Below are 17,873 nucleotides of genomic sequence, written 5' to 3'. Positions count from 1 at the left end.
ACTTACCCCCCCACCTCAGGGCTCCCTGCTCAGTGGGGAGTCTGCTTCTCTGTCCCTCCCCTGGCTCGTGTTCTCTCTCTCTCAAATCAATAAATAAAATCTTCAGAAAAAAATAAAATTAGTTAACTGGTAACTTGTTTCCTCTCTCTGGTACTCAGAGGTGGTATGCAGCCCATTTTCCTGCTCCTTTGTCCCAGATCTGCTTGTGAGGTGGTAACAAGCCTCCTTTTTAGGTTTGTTTCTCGGGCCCACCTCGCAGTTCTTCCTGCTCATCCCTTCTTCCATTATTGTGTGAGAGAAGGTAGCTGAACTGGGGTTGGAGTAGCTGTAATTGTAGAAGCATTCCTTTCACAAAGGTGGGACTACAACCCAAGGTTAGTTTTTTTTTTTTTTTTAAGATTTTATTTATTTATCTGACAGAGAGAATGAGAGAGAGAGCATGGGAGAGGGGAGGGTCAGAGGGAGAAGGAGACCCTCCGGCTGAGCAGGGAGCCCAATGCGGGACTCCATTCTGGGACTCCAGGATCATGACCTGAGCTGAAGGCAGTCGCTTAACCAACAGAGCCACCCAGGCGCCCCCCAAGGTTAGTTGTTTAAAATGGAATGAGACACTTGGCATCTCTTGCCTCTTGGGGTATTAGCACCTTTCCCCAGGTTGTGTATTATTTCACAGGTACCTAAATAGTCCCTGTTTGCCAAAGCCTGTAGGATTATCGGGTAAAAAGCAGCCATATGAAAATGGTCCTTAGAGGGATCTATGTTGTAAACTGTGGAATAAATGACTTAGGGACAACTTTCAGAGTTTTTGGAGCATTTTGGGAAGTTGCCCCAGCCAAGGGGACCTTTCCTGGTGAGGAAGCAATAACAGGAAATAGTTAATTGAAACCTTTATGGGTTACTTACAAGATAAAAAGGATTGTGGCAGAGTCCCTGTGGTTTGAAGGAAAGCGCGTCTGTGTTGTCTACACTGGATTTCTCTGTAGTGATTTGTAAAAGCCAGATCGCGGAGGGCGGTGAGTCCCTCGGATGAATACAGGCCACCAGAGAGGCCAGCCCTGAGCAGTGTGCACCGCCAATGGGGCGTGAAACAGACACATCTCCAGGCTTTTGTTCCATAAGTAGACCAGCTTGGGCAGGAAATTCATCTGAGGCTGCTCCAAATTGGAAATTACAAAATTATGAATGGCCCGTCTGCTCACAGGCCAGAGCCGTTGAATCTTTTGAGTCCTCTTTTTGTAATTGCTTCAGTACATCCAAAAACAACAAAAAACAAACAAACAAAACAAACAAAAAACAAATGACACAAACCCCAAAAAGCAAAACCCCAAATCAGATTTTATTAGGCATTGTTTTCAGAAGAAATAATTAAGGAGAAGGCCTGGAAAAAGAGTTGCTTTACTTAATTCCTATTTTGAGCTATAAATTGCTAGAGAAGGGTTTGTAAAGAACTAACAAAATCTGTAAGTCTAAAAATCCATTAAAACTGACACAAGAAAGGGAGAGATTGTTGAAAAATGACAAAAATCTAACTGGAAGGGAAGTAGTCTCTCTAAGGAGGGGGAGCAGTGTTTGGTGTCCCATAAGCAGCCTCCACCTCCGGATCATTGGCATTAGGGGGGTGATAACCAGCCTGTGTGGTGCTGCTGGGGTTCCAGCACTGATTTCTGCATTATTTCATTTAGTTCTCATAGCAACCTCTGCAGGTAGCTGTTACCCATTTTATAGATGAGCAAACTGAGGACCAGAGACGTTATACAATCTGCCCAAGATCTTAATGGCAGATGTGGATTTACTGTAAAGCAAATGAAGCTTAAGCTTTAGGGCCCCCACTTGCAGGCCCCCTGTGAGTTCAGGAGTCACATAGTGTGCAGGGGAGGAGGGGAAACCAGATTATAATCAGAGAGCATTTCTGTATAAGCATTTCTGGTAAATTGCCTGCAGAGAGCTCAGAAGAAAAGATCGAAATCTCCACGTCTCCAGAAATGTGTTGTGATTTCCTTTTCCATTCCAAAAGAATATTTAATCCTACTCTGAATTTTGTATTCTTTAAGAGCCGCCCCCCCAACTGTAAAAGCTTTGAGCCCTGTAAGGTCTACAACTGCCCTTGTAGATAAATGGTAAGTGTAGAGCTACATTTTGAATTTGGGGCTTCTGATTCCAAGACCTGTTCTATTTTTAGACTATGTAGAAACACAGAAAAGGATGAATAGAATATCAGGTGAAAAAAATCAAAGCAGAGTATGAGAACTATAATTATAATAATATAAAATGTTTGTGTCTGGTAAAAAACTGAAAGGAAACGTTTTCAAGCTAGCAGTGTTATGTCAGAATTTGTGGATTATGAGAGGGTTTTTTTTCTCCCAATTCTCTGAAATGCTAAGTTACTTTAATAGTATGAGACAAGACTGGAACTACAGAAGAATTACTTGCATTTGAATTTTTTACTGGCTTAGTGAATTACAGGGTTACTTGTTCAAATTTTAAGTGTTAATAAAGCAAGGCCAATTTACCAACAGTTGAACATATGAATTCAAATAAATTGCAGCAAGTGGTTTATTTTTTCTCAAGGCCCTGGTATATGATTTACGTTATCTTGGTGGAAGAAGTAATATTGAATTTGATTTCCAAATACCACTAGGTTGCATTTCTTTTTGCAGCATATCCTGACATCCACTATGCTTAAATGAGTTTTCTCATTTACGATGTAGGGCTAATATTGCTTATCCCTCCTCCACATCTGGTTTCTGGAGGTGGTGAAACTGGACAGGGGGTTGGAAGGCCAGGATTCTCATCTATATCTGACACCAGCCTTGGTCAGTTAACGTAACCTTTCTGAATTTGTGTGTCCTCTTTCATAAAAGGGGAACCTCTGAGGTAGCATAAAATGAGATAATGAATGGGTATATGCCTATCCGCCATCAAACTGCCTACAAAGACAAGGCATTCTTGTTGGCCAAATGATGAACTGTTGTATTATCACATCAGGAAAACAAAGTCATTCTAAACAGAAATCCTGCTCAAATTCTCAGAATATATTGCCCAACTAGCAGAGGCAAGGATGATGAGGAGGGCAGGAAACACTGTCTCGTTCACTGCTGTAGTTTGAGCATGTAGTGTGTACCTGGCATAGAGTAAGTGCTCAATAAATTATTGTGGAATAAATGTGCTGTGCGTTTATGGATGAACAATTCAATTTTGCTCTATTCCAGTGTTGGGCTCAATGCTAGAGGGTAATTTTGATCAATGATGATGAGGAATTGCATTTTAGGCAGAGATAATAAGAATGAGTAAAGGGTGGAGAATGGAAAATTGAGGACATTCATAGGGAATGACAAGTGGCCCACTTTGGTTCAAGTGTGGAGCGCAGAGTAAGTAATAATAAAAAAATGCACATTAGGTTCAGATCCTGAAGGGTGTTTAAAATCCTGGAAAGAGGTTGAACTTTATCCTGAAGGAATTTGGGAGCTTATCCATCTCTGAGCATGATCAAAGAAGTTTTTTGTTTTTGGTTTTTTTTATTATTTATTTATTTATTTATTTATTTATTTATTTATTTATTATTTATCAGAGAGAGAGCATGCACAAGCAGGGAGAGTGGCAGGCAGAGGGAGAAACAGACTCCCTGCTGAGCTTAACCTGACTGAGCCACCCAGGCGTCCCACCAAAGAATTGTTTTTATAAACTAGAGCCTCTGTGTGAATAAGATATGGTATGTATTATTCCCATGGAACAATGGGAAAATTTGTTCTGGCAACAGAATGAGAGAGGCCACTGAGGTGTGGTTCATTTAATGACCATTGGCTCTAAGCCATAATGCAGCTAGTAATTAAAACTTATTCCCATTCAATTAACTGACAAATATTCATGAGTACCTCCTGTGTGCAGGACCCTGTGGAGGCTGTGCGTGGCAGTCACAGATGTGTGAGACAAAAGCAAAGATTCACATTGCTTAAAGCTTCCCCAGGGAGATGAACACATACATGTGAAAAGTTTAGCAAAAACTAATGGCAGTGCTTCCTGTGTAAAGGAAGGGGTAGAGATAAAGGGCTTTAAGAGTTCTGGGAAGACTGGGTGCTGGGCAAGAAAAAAACATTGTTACAAAGGTCATTGGAACCATTAGCGTATTAGTCTGCTTAAGCTGCTATAACAAACTACCATACAGTGGGAGGCTTGAACAACAGAAGTTTATTTTCTCATAGTTTTGGAGGCTGCAAAATCCAAGATTAAGGTACCTGCAAATTCATTTCCTGGCTTGTAGAGCACCACTTTCTCTTGTATCCTCACATGACCTTTCCTCTGTGCTTGTGCTCAGATAAAGAAAGGGAGAGAGGTCTCTGGTGTCTGTTCTAATAAGGATCAGGGCCCCATCCTAATGATCTAATTTAATCTTAATCGCGTCCTAGGAGAGCCCATCTCCAATAGAGTCATAATGGGAGTTTAGGATCGCAACATATGAATTTTGGGGAGATACATTTGGTCTATAACAATTAGCAACACTTGAATAAAATTCATAGATTAGATAACAGTATTGTACCAGTGTTAAATTTCATAATTTTGACTATTGTACTATGTTGTATACATGAATATTTTTGCTCTAGCAAATAGTCACTCAAGTATTTAGGAATAAAGAAGTATAATATCTGCAACTCTCTTAGATAATTTAAGGAAAAAGTGTGTGTGTGTGTGTGTGTGTGTGTGTGTATACACATACAGAGAGGGGGGGAGGAGATAGAATGATAAAGCAAATATGGCTAAAATGTCAGCAGTTGGTGAACCCAGCTGCTTGGTTTGAAGGGCTTTATGAAAGTCTATTTTTGTTACTTTTCTTTCAGTGTGAAATCATTTCAAAAGGAAAAGTTAAACAGAAAATGTCTGGGGCAAGCAAAAGAAGGCTTGGATTGTGGAAGAGATAGGAACAAATACTTTCCTCCTTGTTGTTCCCAAACACTGTCCCCTTAGCCTTTGGTGTTGAGGGCCTGTGCTTTGTGTCCATGTCTTATCTCCCTCCTTAAGGACCGCATCGGAATTTGTCTTTGCCCCTCACAGGACCAAGGGAGGGCAGGCAGTTGATTGTAGGTGGTTGATAAACCTCACTTAACTGACTTGAGGTAGTAAATTTAATTTATACTTTTATATGGTTTACTGTTCACCTTCTGAAGGACAAAGTGTATGATGTCACTGGGGAGTCATAAATGAATTTGGGGACTAGGTATGATGATAACATCTAAATTTACTGTAATTACTGAGCACTTTAGATCTAGTGGTAGCTTATTTGTGTGGTGTGAGCCCTTTAATTGGTTTCTTTCACTGAAATTTGTACAATGTGGTTATAAAGATGAATGTTTTCTCAGGTTTGCTGATGGAGAAAGAGTGGCATAGGAATAGTTTCCCTAGGCCATAATACAAATTAAAGGGTAGCAGGAACAGGATAAGAACATAGATTCTTTGGAATTCATTAGACCATTGCAGCACCATATTATATTGCCTGAATTCTAGCATTCAGTTTGGGATTGCTTTGATTAATTTTTTGATCTGAGTAAAGAATTATAAAATGTCTTTCTAATTCCATTGTCTATATGAAAGATGATTCTATCTTGGATGAGGATATGCTCTTATTTGAGAAAAATAGGTGGGCATAATACATTTTTAAGTAAAACAAAATTTAATTTATAGAATAATCATTCTGTGAACACGTTCTTTTTATTTAGGGGTATTCAAATAATAATCCTTCTTTTTAAAACAATGAAGGAGGGCACCTGGGTGGCTCAGGTGGTTAAGCGTCTGCCTTCACCTTGGGTCATGGTCCCAGGGTCCTGGGATCGAGTCCCGCATCGGGCTCCCTGCTCCTTGAGAGGCTGCTTCTCCTGCTGCCTCTCTCTATCTCTCTCTGTCTCTCATGCCTAAATAAATAAAATCTTTAACAACAACAACAACAACAAAAAACAATGAAGGAATCTTTATTTGGCAAAATATACCAGATTCCAAATGTATCTCTTCTCCAAACCCCCAATATTTTTGAAATCTTACATCTAAGTGTTTGGGAACCACTCCTGGGGCTCTTGGATCAAAAACTCCATCTCCAGAGCTTTTTGCTGCAGGGTTCTAGAAAGATCTCTGACTTTTACTCTCTTCCAGACACTTGCTTCTATTGTCAATGTTCTTGGATGGCTTGATAAGAAGTTAGGATTTAGCCCTTGTTGCTATTTTCTTGGCACACTGATATCAGAAACTGCACTCATATTAGTTGGCAGGGTAGTTGATTCTACAATATTGAATGTGAAAGAACATGGTAGTGATAAGTTTCAGTGCACCATGCTGGCGTCTTTCTAGGGTCTGTGATAAAGGAGAAGTTGGTCAGCAATTTCTAACCCCAAATCCTCACATAGAATGTGAGCTGTGGGAAAGAACAAAGGGTCCGTGGGAAACAAGGCCCATTGCACTCTCAGCTGCCACATGGATTTTCTTCTTTGATAATCCAGAGAATATGGCAAGTCAGGATATCTATTTAGTAACAACCACAAGTGCGAGTAGCTGGCTGAGACGATGGAATGGTTGGGTGAGCCGGAGCAGAGGAACCCAGAGGCAGAACGTTTCTGGGCCATGTAATTAATCATCAGTTGTCAGCTACTGTCTTTCCCCTGCAGAGTGAGGAGAGAGAGATGTTCTCATTTGTGATACTTCCCCCCTCCTTTTTGTGAAAACATAAGATGGATTGTGTCCTGGGAAAAGAATACCAAAGTTTTATCATGCTCAAGAATATGATTGTTGTTACAATTCCCATTTATTATCTTAAGAGTTGAGATGAAGTCATTTCCTGAGAGATATAAATTATTACAAAATTGAACCAATGAGAGAGAGAGAGAGTTACAGAGTGTATATTTGGGGATGGAGTTGTGTACATTAAATAATTCATGTTAATAGAAAGCTTAAGATATACATGATTTCCTACCTATAAATAAAATTAGTCCAATTATTATTGTTTGGTTTCACAGCTGTGAATTTACCAAAAATTATTGAATTGGACAAGTAAAATGAGCAAAGTTCGTGGTATATCAGTTACACCTCAAAAAGGCTGTAAAAATGAATTCAGTTTTCTTTGGTATGTGTAATCAAGAAAATATTAACAAAATTAAAAAATAGCAAAATATTTTTAAACAGATATAGCTCAGTTCACACCCACGTGTAATACACTGGGGTTGTGGAGGGATGGTCAAAAGTGAGAATCTGATACTGATCCATATGAAAACCATGAAAAAGTTTTGAATTTTCAGTTTGCAGATTGTTCTGAAAGCTTTCACTCAAGTAACCAGCCCCAGTCTGAACTCAGTGTCCACTGATGACTCCATTAATAATTATACCAGGACAATTAGCATAAGCATATCGTGCGCCGGGTCCCTCTAGCTCAAATCATGTATTTGATAATATGACCAATATTAATATGTAACTCTTGGTGTTTTATAAGCAGGGTTTGAAATCAGAGTTTTGATTTCCTCAATTCTAAAACGGGGAAAACTTTTTCCTCCTTGCCTTCCTCTCTCCCTCCCTCCCTCCTCCTTTCTTCCTTTCCTTCCTTCAACACCTATTTATTGAGCGCCTACTTTTTAAGTTCTGTACCAAGAATTCAGGAAATAAAGTAAAGATAACCCACTCCTAGCCTTCAAGGAACTCCTACTTTAATTTTAGAACAGATACCTAATTACAATTCATGTGCTTAGTGACAGCCCCTCTCTCAGCTCTTTGAAGCAGGCAGACCCCTAAATGAAGTCTTAGAGTCGGTAAATAGGCTTTGGGCAGGCCTGGGAGAAGCCTTTGCCAGCAGCGGGCTGAAGCGCACCGGGAAGGGATGCTTGGAGGTGAGAGACTCCCTGCAGGGCAGCATTCACCCACGCCCTGGCCAACTCCTCCCTCCCCCTGGAGAGCCCCCTTGCTCACAGAGCACCGAAGCGGGGGCTGGAGGCAAATGCACAAGGGTGCCAACCGACCTTCTGTGAAAAGTGCATGGATGCCACAAGCCTCAAGCAGTCCCTCCCTCAGGGTTGCTGCACAATCCTACCCCCTGCACCCCTGGACAGGTGACTCTCCCCCGTCCGAGGAGGTCATGCTCATCTCTCTCCTCAGACTTCCCTTCACGCACAGCTTGCTGCTTTTTATTTGTTTATTTAAAAAAAAGTCTAGAACGGCGTGGAAACACCTCATCTTTGCCCGGCCACGCCTCCCAAGCTGCCTGCATCGGGCCCACCTGTCGCGGTGCTTTTTCCTCCCGGAGGAGGGCGAGCTGGGGGCCCCTCGCCACGGGCTGGACCCTGCGCCTCTGGCTCAGCCAAGCTTGGAGCACTCGCAACCCTCCCTTCTCTCCCCAGAATCCCTCCCTACTTGACCCTTCTTGTCATCCTTACCCCAGTGTGGAAATATCTCCCACCTTTAAAAAAACCAACCCTCCCTCAGCGGACAACACTCTCCATTTCCCGTGTTTCTGCCTTTCCTTCACAGCAAAACTCCACTTCCTCAACTTCCCTCTTGTCCTGATAAAATTCCATCTTGCCAACCATTGTCCAATTTGCTGTCCTAATCTTACTATCTGACCTCTGAGGGACATGTGACAGTGCCTGAGCCTGAGCCACTTCGTTCACGTGGCCTCTGGGATCCTTCTGGTTTTTCTCCTTTCGTATACTGGCTACCCCTTCCTGGTTTCCTTTCCTGTGTCCATCTCCTCCTATGCCCAACTTCCAAATATTGATGTCGCAGGGCCTCTGCCCTGGAGCCCCTTCTCTATATTTTCCTTCAGATGACTTCATCGAGTCCATGGTTTTAGATAATACTCATAAGTAAATAAGAGAGCTGACTCCAGCATTCATTTTTAAACCTCTTTATTATACAATTCTGGAAAATGTGTAAAAGTCAGAAAATACAGATAATCAAAAATAGGAAGAAAAAATCAGCCATAAACTCAATATCCAGAAATAATCAGTTAACAGCCTGGTACATATATTTTTTTCTACATACAGAGATACACACAGTCGTGCATGTACATATAAATTTACATAAAAATATTTTATAAGGAAAGAGGATGATATTATGTATATTATTTTGTAACTGGCTTTTTAAATCTAAGAATGTTTTTCTGGCTATCCTTTGATGCCAACACATACAGGCCTCCAGCATCACCTTTCATCACTACCCAGTATTTTACAGTGTGTGCCTTCCAGTTTCTGCAACCCAACCCATTCTTAATTGTTAGAGTTGCTCCCAAGCTTTTGCTATTTTGCAAAAAGGCGGTGCTGGGAACCTTTGGCAGCTTTGTCTTTGGGCCCTTCTGAATTGCAGTCTGGGATGTTCCTAGGAGCTGGGAATTGCTGAGTCAGAGGCAAGCGCATTTTAATGCACACTGCCAACGCTCCATGGGGTCCCGGGGCTGGTCCGTCCGCTTTCTCTGGCTCAGAGCCAGTCCCCCCGCCTGTCAGGCTTTGGCTGACAAAACGTGCACAGTGCTCGCCTCGAAGCGCAGGCCCTCCGCACCAGGCGCGGCCTTTGTCCTCCTCGCCCGAGCTGTGCGCCAGCTCCGAGTGCCTGGGAGGCCCCGGGCCTGGCGCCCGCTAGCCGTGCGCCCCGTCGGGCCTGGCGGGGTGCGGCCCAGCGCAGGCTGCAGGAACGCACCAAACGGCCGGGAGAAAGGCTGTGGGCGGAGCTGGGCCGGTGGCCTTTGTGTGTGCCAGACACCAGATGGGACGCAATTAGGGACCTGCCGAGCAGGTCAGGTGGCAGGCTCTCCACGGACCTGCTACTGCTGCTGGTACAGACATTTTGGCGGGAAGAGAAAATTCTTTTAAAAACACACGCACACACAGAAAACTTCTCTGTGACAGGCCTTTTGGACAAATGTCTTTTTGACTTTGTGTGTGCTTAGGGGCGTGGTGGCTGCTCAGAACTGGGCTCTTTCCTTCTGAGATAAAAGCCCTTTGCTCTGTCAGATGTGGGCCAACAAATGAGGGGGAGTTTCCATATGGCCTTTCAGGGAGCAGAGAGCAGAGCGATGTTTGCACTCCGGTGAGCGCGGGGCTGGCCATTGTTCAGAGAACTGTTTGAAGGCGAAGGTCGTCAGTGAGGGATGAGTTTGAGCTGGGTCCAGGCTGTGTGCACGTGCAGAGACAGAGGGTGATGGGGAGGAGGGAGGGACACTGGGACCTCCCAGAGAGAATCCCCCGATTGATATCTTAGCCCAGAGTTCATGGGCAGAGCAAGACTTGGCAGGAAGGAGATGTGGCCAGCTCCTTGACCAGGTGTTGGTTTGTAGAGTGTTTGTGTGTGGGGGGGGGGGGGGGGGGGGGGGGAGGGGGCTGGGGAGTAGGAGGAGGTAGAGAGGAGATAAGTGGACAGAGCCTTAGTCTGCAGCCACATGCCCCATGGTCCTGCCACCTGGGCGGGTGGGGGTGGGGGGATCCTATCTCTAAGTCTGCAGCAGAACTGATTACAGTAAACAGGACTTACCCAGGCCTGAGGCTGGGGCACTATTTAGATGAAATGGTAAATGCCCTGTTGTTTAGGTTTGAATGGAGCATTCATTTCTGGAACATTACTGACCTGGACCAGTAGATGTGAAGGGAAATGATATGAAAGTCCCTCTCTATCTTCTGAACATCTGCTCTGCTGATTTGCCCTCTTCAACTCTAGGCGTTCTCTCCAGAAGGCCGCTGTTTGATCTGCGGCGGTGACCCTGAGTCTAACACAAGAGCACACCTCATCGTTTAAGCAGAGAGCAGTGCATGCAGGTGATGACCCTCAGCCCAATGACCAGGGGGACATGAGGCGCTGGGAGGGGTCCGTACTGAGTGAGTCCAGGATAAGAGCCCAGCAGAGGGGTGAAGGGAGAAGGCAATCCAGAGGGACTCCAAAAGCCCCTTCTGACATGTTTGCCCATGGCCAGCCTGCTTGAGTCCACCTTCCCACCTAACCCCACATTTCTATTTTTTTAAAAAGATTTTATTTATTTGAAAGAAAGCACAAGCAGGGGGAGCGGCAGGCAGAGGGAGAAGGAGAAGTAGACTCCGCTCTGAGCGCAGAGCCCGATGTGGGGCTCCATCCCTGGACCCTAAGATCATGACCTGAGGCAAAGGCAGACGCTTAACCGACTGAGCCACTCAGGCGCCCCACTAAACCCACATTTCTAAAAACCATCCTGGGTAATATGCATGGATGTGCATCTCTGTTGGGTTGATGTGTCATTGGTCTTCTAAAAAGAGGGTGAAATCTGTGTGGGACCAGACAGAATGATGTCACCGAGCGTCCTCTTGAGTTTCAGAAATTGTCTCCTGGAAGTGGGGCTCTTCCAGAACACTGCATGGCCGGCATGAGGAGTCAGGAGGCCTGGGCTTAGATCCCATATCCACTTCTTCATTGTGTGACTTTGGCCTAGCCGTTAGACTACTGATCCAGTTTCCTTATTGTTAATCAGGAGAGAATAATATCCAGGTCACAGGGTCAGGGAAAAGATGAAACAAACCCCGTCAAGACTGTGATGTGGCCTTTTCCCAGAGAACCTAACTTTTGCCCCTCCTGCAGTAGGCAGGCAGGCTCTTTTCAGAATACCGGTGTCCTAAGATTATCTTTTTCATTGATTTTTTAATTCTCTGACTCTGAAGGGTTCCACACGGTGGCCATTAATCACATGTGGCTGTTCATCACTTGAAATGTGGCTGGTTTGAAATGAGATGTGCTCTAAGTGTAAAATACATACCAGATTTTGAAGACTTACGACAAAATAGAATGTAAAATCTCTCCCTAATCATTTTTGTATTGGCAACATATTGAAATGATAATATTTTGGATACACTATGCTAAGTGAAAATATTAAAATTAATTTCTCTGCTTCTCTTTGCGTTTTTAGAATGGAGCTTCTAGAAAAATTAAAATTCCATATGTGGAATGCATTCTATTCAATTAGACACAGCTGACGTAAGTATCAGGCAGAAGACTACTTTCTTACTGTCCAGCCCTCATCCTCCCTCATGGCTGCTTGGGTGACACAGTTGTCTGTCTTTGTCTGACTCTCAGGAAGCCCAGTCTTTCTGGCTTCAATGTTTTCTAACACGAGGTTGTTTTGAGGCTGGGAATCTTGCCTTGTTTCTATAAATCAGGAGCCAAAGCAAGGCTCTGCCCTCAGGTTGACTGACACTATTCTGGAAATGGAAGGTCTGGCTCCAAGGCCTTGTGTTTTAGCGCAGGTGATTAGACAAAGCCCAAGTCCAAGGAAAATCGGCCGAGAACTTCCAGTGTTCCTTGCCTTAATTTATCTAGCCATCTCTTTTCTCCTTTGTAAGTTTAACTCAAAGCACAAAACAGTTAAGGCCTGAGGGGATGTTTTGATTTGGTGAGGTCTGTGGCCGTGACTTGGAGAAGGTGTCTTTGAGCAGCGATAAGCCCTGAACACTTCATCAGCAGGGACTTTACCCGACGTGTGGTGGTTCTCCACAAGGACTGAGAGAGAGAGAGGAATAACACTTTCTCACCTCCGCTGGGAAGCAACTGAGCGTGTCTCACTTAGTTCTCATTGAGGAAGTGATTTCACACCAACCTCTTTGTATTTTGGTGTAGGCCAAGCTGAATAAGTTGCATTTTCTTAACGTTACATTCCCGTCTAAACAGTTTAAAATTCCGTTACATTTCTGTTTTTAAGAGGAGTGAAAATGGGAGTCAGGCCAGGGGTGGGGCCATCCAGGCCACGCCCTGCGGGCAGGTCGCCTGCTTCTGCGTCAGGGGTACCGTGGACCTTGGCACCTGGGGAAGAGGCGCTTTCCCACTGGGCAGCTCACACTGAGGCTGGAACTGCTCCCTCCTGGGCACCCAACAGCCTGGTGGACGTGGACGACAGGGAAGCCTCCCCACCCCCACTTCCCAGTGTGTGTGGGGGACGCTAGGGACCCTCCTCCAGCTTTTATATTTTATATGTTTTTAAAAGGTTCTGTTCCAGCTTGGCAGATCGCAGTTGGACAAGTCATTCTGCCTCTCCTTTAAATGAGGGAATTGGCAAAATGGCTCTGCCGTTCTATCGAGCTCCCAAGTTGTGTGATAACGAGAAAGAAGAATCAGCTGGCTCAGGGGAATCAAGTTCACCGAAAAAGGGACCAGATGTTCTTCTTAGAACAGCACATACCCAGAAATAATTACAGGTGAAAGGAGATTGTTGTCAAGTGGGTTTTCTTATCTGATCATCTTCTCCTTTCTGATGGTGAACATGCCCAGTGATAATCATCACCACCCCAGACTTTGATAAATCGGCAGCTTTCATACTTCCTATCATAACACACCTGTGCTCTGTGGCCATCTTCCTGGGAACAGGGCTCATTCCTCTTTGCAGCCTTCAGGAAAGTCTCCGTGGGGGCTGGACTCCGCTCCAGCCCCTGTCAACATCGAGATGTTAAGCATCCATGGACTGCATGGTTTGCGGGAAGCAGGGGCGTGGGGAGAGGGAAGAACACGAAGAAAGGGGATAACATCTGTCTACCTTCAACTGGGACTCATAGGAAGCAGTGGGACTTCCCTACATTCTTACCCTCGCCCATTCACTCCCTCCTCTGCAAAGAATGCCCTGGTGTATAAAAACTCCAAGACACAGATATGGTCATGTTATTGCTCTACTCAGAAATCTTCAGTGACTTCCTGCTCCCACACTTGGGCATTTGGGACCATCTATGACCAAATTCCAGGTCTTCTTTTCCGGCTTGCTGCCTCACACGTCTCAGTCAGATTCTCTCATCTCCTGGGAGAAATCTTCATCTTTGTGCCCCCACCCTTTTTCTGGGCTAGATGTTCTTTCTAAAATGCTCTAATTCCATGTCTGCCTCTTCAAATCCTGACCATCATTTAAGGCCCAGCTGGTTCTGAGGCCTCCTTCCCAAAATCTTCCTGGATTTCTTGAGCCAGGAATTTTCTCTCCCATATCCGAACATTCATTCTCTTTGGTTTGTATCTCTCTTTTGGTATGACTTACTTTCTACCTATTCTTGTAATTATTTCTACACATCGTTGGCCATGCCTTTATATACCTGAGAGCACTTAGCCCCTGTTATGCACTTCATAGGTACTCCGCAAATGCTTCCGGATCCATGTAAAAAATGAGATCAGCACAAAAGGACATGCAATGATGCTGATGAGACCGCTCAGCAGGACAGCTAGCAGGCCAGGTGAAACAGAGACCTGAGAGCGAAAGGCCTCAGACCACCTCCAAGCACAAAGGCTTTATTTTCTAGAACTGAATCTACTGGGAGTGTGCCAGCCCTGCCCGTCTCACAGAGAGGATCTATTTTTTTCTCCTTCTCTTTTCTGTTTTTAACCCCACACACCTGCATCCCTCTCAGATTGAATAAAGGAAGAATGGGAAATATGAGATGCACTTAAGGAAGAGAAGTATGAATTTTGAAAGATTATGTTGTGGTCAGGCTAATTTCACAATACAGGGAGTTTAGTTCTGCGTATTGTTTACTTAAAAAAAACCAACAAAACCCAAACCATATTTAAAGCAAGCTTTAGAGCCGTTTGGACTCTAAACCAGTGCTTCTCAGGGCTGACTGCGTAGACACACCACCAGAGGATTTTACTCCGATGCAGATCCTGATTCAATGGGTGTGGGTGGAGTCTATAATTCTACATTTCTTACAAGCTCCTGGGTGACATCAATGCTCCGGTTGCGTGGACCACACCTCCAGAAGCAAGGATCTACACATAATTTTCAAATTGTGCGTAGTAACTAAGTTTCTCAAATCACTTTGTTCACTTTGAATCCCCATAATATCTGCTTTGTGCTGTTCTTAAGGCACATTTAGCAGATTGCATCTTATTATAGCTATGGTATACATCAAAAGAAATCTCCCTGAAGACAGAAGCCCCAGAAAATACTAGTAAGTCCTCCTCACCCCACCCTCATCTCTTTGCTTTTCATCTGTTTCTATGTTTACCCCATTGCATTATTAAAAGAGCGCTAGGTCTGTCCCACCTGCCTTCTCCTTGGTGTCTTCAGTAGCCAGTGGGCACTCAGCTCATGGTTGTTGAAGAAATGAAGTCAACAAGGAAACTAAATCACTGAAAGCTTTCTGAAGATTTTGTCTGCAGATTTGGGGCCCAGAATTTAGCCATATGCTAAAAATTGGGGCTCTAGAAGCCTGTGTCCTGTTAATCATGCCCGGAAAGCATGTGCCTCCTTAACAAGGCTGATTGGTTGGGCAGGGAGTCTGTCAGTGGCATCTGAGTCACTCATTCCTGAAATAGGACTTCCGGTGTCGAGTGGAATTTCCCCTCTTTCCTGTCACTGGTACATTCGTATGACTCAAGGGGAGTGCACAGGGAGTAGGGAGCTCACTGACTTGGTAGCCATGACATTGAGGGTGGGGCAATATTTCTTAACTACAAGTGGCCAAATTATTTCCCCTTTCAAGAGGAGTTATTGTTGCTCATGTTCATGGAGCCATTGTTTGAAAACATTTTCAAGAGATTTTTTCTTTTCCTACTAAATTTAAAGACAAGCGATTTCATGCTGGCTTGTCTAGTGCTTCAGATACACTACAGCTGTGGGGTAATGGGCCAATCTAGGATGGAGGCAGACACAAACACACTTAGGGGCTGTGTGACCTTGGGCAAATTACTGAACCTCTCTGAGCCCACGCTTCCTCATTTAGAAAGTGGGATTGCTGGGAGGACTACCTGAGAGTACCCGTTTGTGAGAACAGATGCTGGACCTATAGTAGCCGAATGTACAATATCGAGTGAACCCTAATGTAAACAGTAGACTTTAATAATTTACAAATATTGGCTTATCAATTGTAAGGAATGTGCCATACCAGTGCAAGGTGTTAATAATAGAGTGTGAAGGGTTGGGGGAGTATGTGAAAATTCTCTGTACTTTCTGCCTATTTTAGTGAAACTAAAACTGCTAAAAAATAAATTCAGAAAAAGGTTTTTAAAGATAAAGTAAAAGATGCATATGGTAAAAAAAATATTTGGAGTTCAAAGGATATCTTGTGAGGAGTGAGGTTCTCCCGGTGCTTGATCCCCAGCGCACTACATCCCACCCCAGAGGTAATGGATCATTGCCCCTTTAAAAAAGATCCTTCCAGAGATCCGCTGTCCAAGTACAAGCACATATAAATGTAATTGCCTATGCTTTTTTATACAAATGTTGCATGTTATATATGATTTTTCATTAAGAAGAAATAATTTGTAAGACTAATATATATCAGAAAGCAATAGAGTAAGCAAAAATCCTCCAGAAATGGTGGTGACAGGGACAGGGCAAGTGTCAGGGCTGCACACTGGATTTGATGATGGGATGGTTTTGATGCGGCTTTGTCAAATAGTTGTCCTGTCAAAACAGCTGCCTCACAAAATCTGCATGCAAGCAGTCGCTTCGGCCTCTGATCACACAGTAACATGGCAATCATATGAAAGCTGGACATTCTAATGCGGGGTGTTCTCTTCAAAACCTTGGCAAGCAGTTGTTGATTCCGGTGATGTCATCTCCCAAATATTTTTGGAACATCTCCTTTGTAATTGCCCTTCAGAGCCTGTGGGACAATTTGTTTTCTTGTATTTTTTCATAGTGAGAAAAGGGGTCATCTGGTGCCTGAACCCTGAGGGTGTGAGCCTGGGCCACCCGATGGAGCCGCCTGAGCACCTGCATTTGCCAGTGTAGTCACTCTGTTGTTCACTTTTTCTCTAACAGGAGAAGCAGACAAGCCAACAACCCCAGTTTATTTCCACCACCTGCATCGTGGTATTTGTAGATGCAGTGGGTTGCTTTGCATTTGAGAAAATGAATACTAATATGGCAGCTTGATTTGTTTCTGACATTTTTCCTGATGAAATTAAATGAAATCCAGGGAATTAAGGCATTAGACCTACACTGTCCAATATGATAGTTACAAGCCACGTAAAGCTGTTAAGCATTTACTACTGACTCATATGCTATAAACAATTTACCTGGTTATTAGTTTATTGTTCATTGTCTCTCCTTGCCCCCTCATCTCCCCACCCCATCCCACTAAAATATTAGCTTCATGAAGTCAGGGATCTTTGTTTTGTCTGTTTATGTATCTAAAACAGTATTTGCATACAGTCGGCTCTCAATTAATGTTTGTTGAATGAATGCATGAAAGACCTCACCTCTACTTGAAGAGCTTGTACTCTGGATGGGAAGGAGCAAATGTACATATATGAAATGTGCAGAGAACATAGGATATATATTTTTTAGATTGTGTGTGTGGTTTATAAATGCTATTAGAATTCACAGAAAGAAAATAGTGAGGTCTGGGGCCAGATTTGAAGAAAGTGTAAGAATTGGGGGCCTGGAGTTTGGGTGGGTATCAAGAAAGGAGATGGACCTTCAGTTACATGGATTGTAGGTAATGCTCCAAGAGGGTAATTGTAAAGCAGGAGGAACAAAGGGCTGAGGCCTGATTTTGGGGCGACACCTACAGTTACAGCATGGGGGCAGGAGGAGAAACTAGCCAGGAAACTGGGGAAGAGAATATAAGGAGATGAGGAGAACCCAGGGGAGACTGGCCAAGGAAGCCTAGAAGGCAGAGTTGGGAGAAAGGGAATGTGTGATCACGAGGGTTCTGTGCAGAAGCAGGTGTGGAATACAGTCAGGATAAGTTTTGGCCCGAGGGGAGTCAGTATTTGTGATCACTTACTAGCTTTTAAATTACCAGGCTGGTTTTTGGTGTAGTTATTGCAATTTGGATTGTTGCCAGTAGGTGTTGCCCTGCTTAGGTTTGATTGGTTCGTGAATAACTGAGACATCAAAGATCACCCTACAATCCATTCTCTTAACATTTTCCTTGAAAATGTATATCTCCTTTGTAAAATAAACTATTACGAATTTATTC

This window comes from Phoca vitulina, unplaced genomic scaffold (genome assembly GCF_004348235.1).
Source record: "Phoca vitulina isolate PV1807 unplaced genomic scaffold, GSC_HSeal_1.0 scaffold25, whole genome shotgun sequence".
Taxonomy (NCBI): Eukaryota; Metazoa; Chordata; class Mammalia; order Carnivora; family Phocidae; genus Phoca; species Phoca vitulina.
This window is presented reverse-complemented; position numbering follows the sequence as displayed.